General features: G+C 39.1%; 2 long non-coding RNA genes across 2 annotated transcripts; one reads left to right on the top strand and one right to left on the bottom strand.

The window, feature by feature from the left end:
• The first annotated feature begins 1,344 nt into the window (after positions 1 to 1,344).
• On the top strand, positions 1,345 to 4,853 carry LOC144017747 (uncharacterized). The gene is made up of 3 exons (XR_013283241.1): positions 1,345 to 1,728; positions 2,095 to 2,181; positions 2,260 to 4,853. It is a non-coding gene; the product is annotated as an uncharacterized LOC144017747 (long non-coding RNA).
• On the bottom strand, positions 2,973 to 4,324 carry LOC144017746 (uncharacterized). The gene is made up of 3 exons (XR_013283239.1): positions 4,009 to 4,324; positions 3,370 to 3,597; positions 2,973 to 3,097 (listed from the first exon to the last, which is right to left on the bottom strand). It is a non-coding gene; the product is annotated as an uncharacterized LOC144017746 (long non-coding RNA).
• Positions 4,854 to 5,574: the final 721 nt, after the last annotated feature.

The raw sequence follows: 5,574 nt of genomic DNA, 5'->3' as shown, positions 1-5,574 counted from the left end.
TCTATATAACTATGTCCGTCCGTCCGTCCGTCCGTCCATCTATCCATCTATCTTATCTGGAGCACAATCAGCAAGCGGTTAGCAAATCTGCTACGCATTTTGGACCTGAAATCCAGAGCTATGCAAAAGACCAGACAAATATATAGAAATACAGTATAGCGATAACGTTGATAATATTATGTAATTATTTATTCATTGATTCATGTATTTATTTATTTAGCATATTTGTTATTGATTAATCCAAAAGTAATAAAGTTGGATTGCTTTTATGTTATAGTTGTTACCTTTATTAACTCTTTTTTTTTTTTTTTTTTTTTTTTTACTGGTAACGAAGACAGTGTGTTGCAATATTTTTAAAGTAACTCTCGCTCAGCAGTCAGCATGACATAATGAAATTCAATGAAAAAAAAAAAAGGCTATTTATTTTATATAATATAGTACTGTATAATATTATATTGGCCATTTTTTCAATTAGGTATTAATATGAAGGGATGCTGCAGTCTAATGAGTTACTGATATCTGTACTGTATGTTCAAAGTGAACAATTTAGTGTTTCTTTTTTTTAATTGATCTATGACAACAGAATATTGATGGAAATGTCAGGGCGAAGCACAGGTATACTGACATATTCTTGTCATAGTTAAAAAGATGTATTTTTGCATGGTGGTCATGCAGAAGGCAATTTCCAGAAAAGTCTTTTGTTTTGTTTTGTTTTGTTTTCTTTTGATTTGTTTTGTTTTTTTAAGAAGTGTCACTCATCCTATTTAGTGAATGTGGCCAATATTTATATAATCATAATATTCACATGCGTTTAAAATTTGTAGATGCAAAGTTCACTAGCTCGCAATTTAGAAATTAGCACATTTAAAACAGTTCACGGGTCTTAATAATATGTCTGTCACATGCTTTAATTGAACAATACTCCAAGGAAAAATAATTATAGGTAAGTACAGGTGGTCTCTTACAACCATCCCCTGCTCTCCACAAACAAACACAGTCCCTGAAACTTGAGAAAAGCTGGCGGCCAAGCCGGCGATCTGTTCAGTGTTTCATGCAGCCGCAGATTTATATTCTTACTGTAATTCCATCAAGCATCATTACAGCGGCAAGACTGAACTCGAAAGTGGTGGAAGGGATATCTGAGGACTGGAGGACTTTGAATAAGGAGCGTGTTCAACTTTTGTTGTAGAGAACTTCAAGAGGATTTGAGCTTTGAGACTAATTTGAGAGCCCGGGTGATTTAGAATGGAAAAGTTTACTGTGCTCATTTTCACACTAGGACATTGGAATTGGAAAGAGTAAAGTCATTTTTATAGGTCGCTTGCACATCGTAATGCATCATGGGAATTTTTACTTCGGGCGCCATATTGGGTGTCCGCCGGTTCACAAGGTACACTCGCGAGTTACACGGTAGAGCTTATCAACATGATGTCATTTACGCAGTATTTTCACGATTTACCGGAAGATCAAAAACAACGATACAGGCAGAAGGTGTCTCTGTGTGGCGGGATTGATCCTAATTACGTCCTGACCAAGGGTGATTTTTTTTTTGATGGAGAAAGCTTGCTGGCCAAATGTGACATCTCTGGACATCTTTCACTACCTCGTGTTGACAACATGCTCCATAACACGCCAACAAATCCCTGGAGGCTTACAATTATTTTGTAAGCGGGTGGATACAGAGTGTAAACTTTAACATCGCATCAGAAGAAACGGTTGCTGTTGCACGTAAGTAAACCACATGGTGTTGGTAATTCTGCACACAAAAATGTTGATTTGTTCTCAGGCTTCCTGTTATTGTGTTTACATGCACAGCTGGGTTTACCTGATGTGGTTTTTCTAATAATTTTATAACAGGCAAATATGGCAGAGCGTATAAGAATAAAAAGTAACTATGCACAGCCTCCCCGTGGCTTAATTAAATTTAATGCTACCCTTTCACTAGTTACATGTTACTCAATCAACTTATTCTAAATGGTTAAGGTTAACCACTCTCAGAGGACGTATTTTTAGTTTCAGTTTCCAGTACAATAAAACGTGTTCATGGTAACTACTGAGCATACTGACAGCTTTTCTTATGATCTCACGGTTAAGGAGGCTGTCACAACACCCAATTTCTGTCTGGTGCCGGATGGCAACAATTCCCATCACTTGTCACGACAACACCAATAGTATTACCAGGTATGTATGGCTTTACTTTTTGTAGTTTATTTAATGCTAGGTTTCATATTTTCATTACAATGTTTGTAATATTTTCAGATTCAGGCACAGATGAGTTTAACTGGACGGGACTTCTGCAGCTTTGTGGTGTGGACAAAGTGTGATTGAGCGAGTCCACCCAGATCGCTCGTTTTGGCCAGCTGGAAAAGCCAGAGGTTTTTTTTCCAAAATCCCCTCCTTACCTGAACTGCTCGGGAGAGCATTTACTAGATCAGCAGTGGACTTCCAGTGTTCCTGCTCAGCCGCTGTCACCTACCACTTGCTCATGTACTTCAAAGATGCGGAATAAAGTAGTTTTTTGTGCTGCAGCAGATTGTAAAATCAAATGATATCACTTGAAGTGTGCCAATCTAGACTGCCAAAAGGACAGTAGTTTTGTGACAAGTGTGAAACAAGGATTATTGGGAAAACTGTAACACAGTACTGGTACTTGTCTTACATTAAACAAATTTAAAAGAGAGCAACTTTTTCCTCTGTACATAGCATAATGAAAGTCATTGCGTACCCCATCAACATTACATCATACCGTCATCTCAGGATGGTAGGCACCTGTGCTAAAATAAACTACATTAATTAACAGTTCAATTTTTAACCCTGAAATTACTACATCTAATCATTATTCACTTCATTTTTTGTGCTTTTAGAAATAATAGAGATTTATGCCATTACTTTAAGAGGGACCATATTGCACATTGAGTCAAATCCTGTCATTTGTATTATGTACAGCTTTGTAAACAAACCCAACAATAGAATTTGTATAATCGCTGCCTTTATTAGCTCCAAACAAACAGTCGCATGTTGTCCTCCTCCAATGCTTTGATGCTCGCCTTCGTTTCCATCATGTCATTGGCAATCAAGTCGGTGTGGCATGAGATCCCTAAAGAAATAATAATAAAAAAAGATCACAAAAAAATACGGTACCAGTAATAGGTTTAATATAGTACAGTAGTATAGTTTTTTTGTCAGTGTAAAAGAAATGTACACATTTTGTTGCATTTTTTAATGTATGAACATTGCTACAGGCAAATACTTATTTCTATAAACACTTCCAAATGTCTCTAAAATATAAGGTGCATGTACACACACAAACAAACACATACATTCACTCATGCATACAATATATCATGTAATGAATTCTGAGTGGCATACCAGAGTCAATGATGTCAGCAGTACTTGAGGGTACAGGTTACTGGAGCCATCTGGCTGCATAACTGCAACAATCTCTGCCACTTCAAGTCGCCTTTTCTTTGCTTGTCTCTCCTGTGCACGTTCATATCTTGGCACCGACTGGGCTGAGACATAGATGTAACTTGGGACCCAACTTTAATGTTGGAGCTCAGTCGGGATGATTGGACAGAAAAACGGGCGCAGGGCGACCTGTTAAAATAAACAAATATATAAACAAATAAAATATGGAAAGACTGGTTATTTTGCCGCAGTAGGGTGGCCGTGAATAAGTTCTTTAGCATGATGTGTAGGCTACCGGGGGTCTGTTTACTTGCATCACCCCCTTCTGTCTCTTTTTTCCAAGTTTACATTTTGCCACCAAAAAACATGTTATCGGCATTAAGAGCCCAAGACTAATCAATCCAATTTCAGCAGTAAACACTTTGCACTGGCACTACTTGGGTGAAAATGTTCGATGTTAGCTTTCGGCTAACGTCCGCTAGCCAGCTTGTACTACCGAACTTGCTTGCTCATGAATCCAAAACATAAGCAACTTGCCCATATATGGGCGGTCGCAACGTTATTAATCCTCATGCATTAAATAAAGGTAAACAAGCTTACCGCTCACAAAGTGATGGCTGCACACACGAGCCCAAAGTAACGACTTCCCTCCGGAGTCCGCACTCCTCTGTCTCCAGGCCCTGGTTCCTAATTATTTTCGGAATTCGGCAGAAAGGCCGACCATTTTCCCCCTGGGCTTTGTTCGAACAGCCAACGATGCAGCAACAATGTACCATTTTAAACGCAGAAAACAAACGTGATAGATACGTGTTAGACCGAATCGCTACGTAAATGGAGGCCACCCAGCATGGCGACTACGAGAAATCCGAGGCGGAAGTGACGACACGTGCAAGCGACCTATTTGCTGTTTAGATGATGCATTAAATTATGAGCTCATGGATTCTGCTGCATAATTAATTTGTTCTGTCCAGTAATTCACGTCTACATTCCCTTCAAAAACTTTCTACGTTTAATGCACAACATATGCGCAGTTGTAAATCGAGTGGAAATGTTTGTGGTCATGTTGTAGTGTTCCTGTAATTCTGATTTTTCTCTTAATTTTTCTCCATCTTAGGTCCTAAACCAACCGAAACACATTAACATTACGTACTGTCATGTTGCTGGGCTCTCAGTGTGTTTTCCTTGTCTCACAGTGCCTGATTAATGAGAGGGGCGTGTCCCCTGCACCACACCTGCAGTGCATCACCTATTAGGCCTTCATAAGGACTGGGACTCCTTGCAGCCACTGTCGGGTCGTTGCTCCGTCTGCTCACAGCCATCGTCTAGTGTTTCTACTGTTTTTCGCCTTCGCTAATTATTATAGTCCAAGATTCTCGATTTTCATCTATGTAAGTTTTGCTACGTCTCTTTTTGTTCCCACTTTTATGTGGCGTGTTTCATAGCTATAGTAAGTTGTTGCTTTCTTGTGTTTGCGGTTTGTAGCCCCTTCGGGTCTTTTTGTGTTGTGTTAATTTCCCTCCTTGCAATTTGCAAGCACTTTTTGTTAACCTTTTTCCTGGCTGTGTCCAGCGCTTTATGTTCACATTCACGTGTTTTGGTGAATAAAACCTCTCGCTTACTCCTCTGTGTTCTGTGATTCTGGGATCCACTCTCCGGTCGCACCGGAACCATAACACGTACACGTTTCAGCATGTTTAGTGGAAGACAAAAGAGAGTAACCATTAAGAGAAAGGAAAACATGACATTTTTATGTAAATAAAAATAAAACTAATCTGTCCAGTTTTGATTGGTCTATCTTGACCGGCAAATCATCATAAACATTTGTAGCTTTTCCTAATTTGTTGGCTAGAAACACAAGAAAAGACAAACACCGCACAGAATTATTTCCTCACGACGAAAGAGGTTTGGTCCAAAGACAGACCACACGGTCCACGAAGATCCGTCCATCGGTAGTTTCAGAGCTGCTCCAAATCTAGAGGCCACATTTGTCCCTCTACTTTATCCAAATGTGCCTTTATTACGTTATTCCTGACGTACTTTTGAACGCAATCTTTAAGCTATGCTGCTTATCACAGACCGCTCACTGTGCCTGTACAAAGTTGTAGGTGTTGTACATTTACATTTCGATGTAAATGAATTGAAAATAACTTGAAAGACCTTTTGGCA

This window comes from Festucalex cinctus, chromosome 4, assembly GCF_051991245.1.
Source record: "Festucalex cinctus isolate MCC-2025b chromosome 4, RoL_Fcin_1.0, whole genome shotgun sequence".
Taxonomy (NCBI): domain Eukaryota; kingdom Metazoa; phylum Chordata; class Actinopteri; order Syngnathiformes; family Syngnathidae; genus Festucalex; species Festucalex cinctus.
Note: the sequence above shows the minus strand (reverse complement) of the source record. Positions and strands in the feature narration are given on the sequence as shown.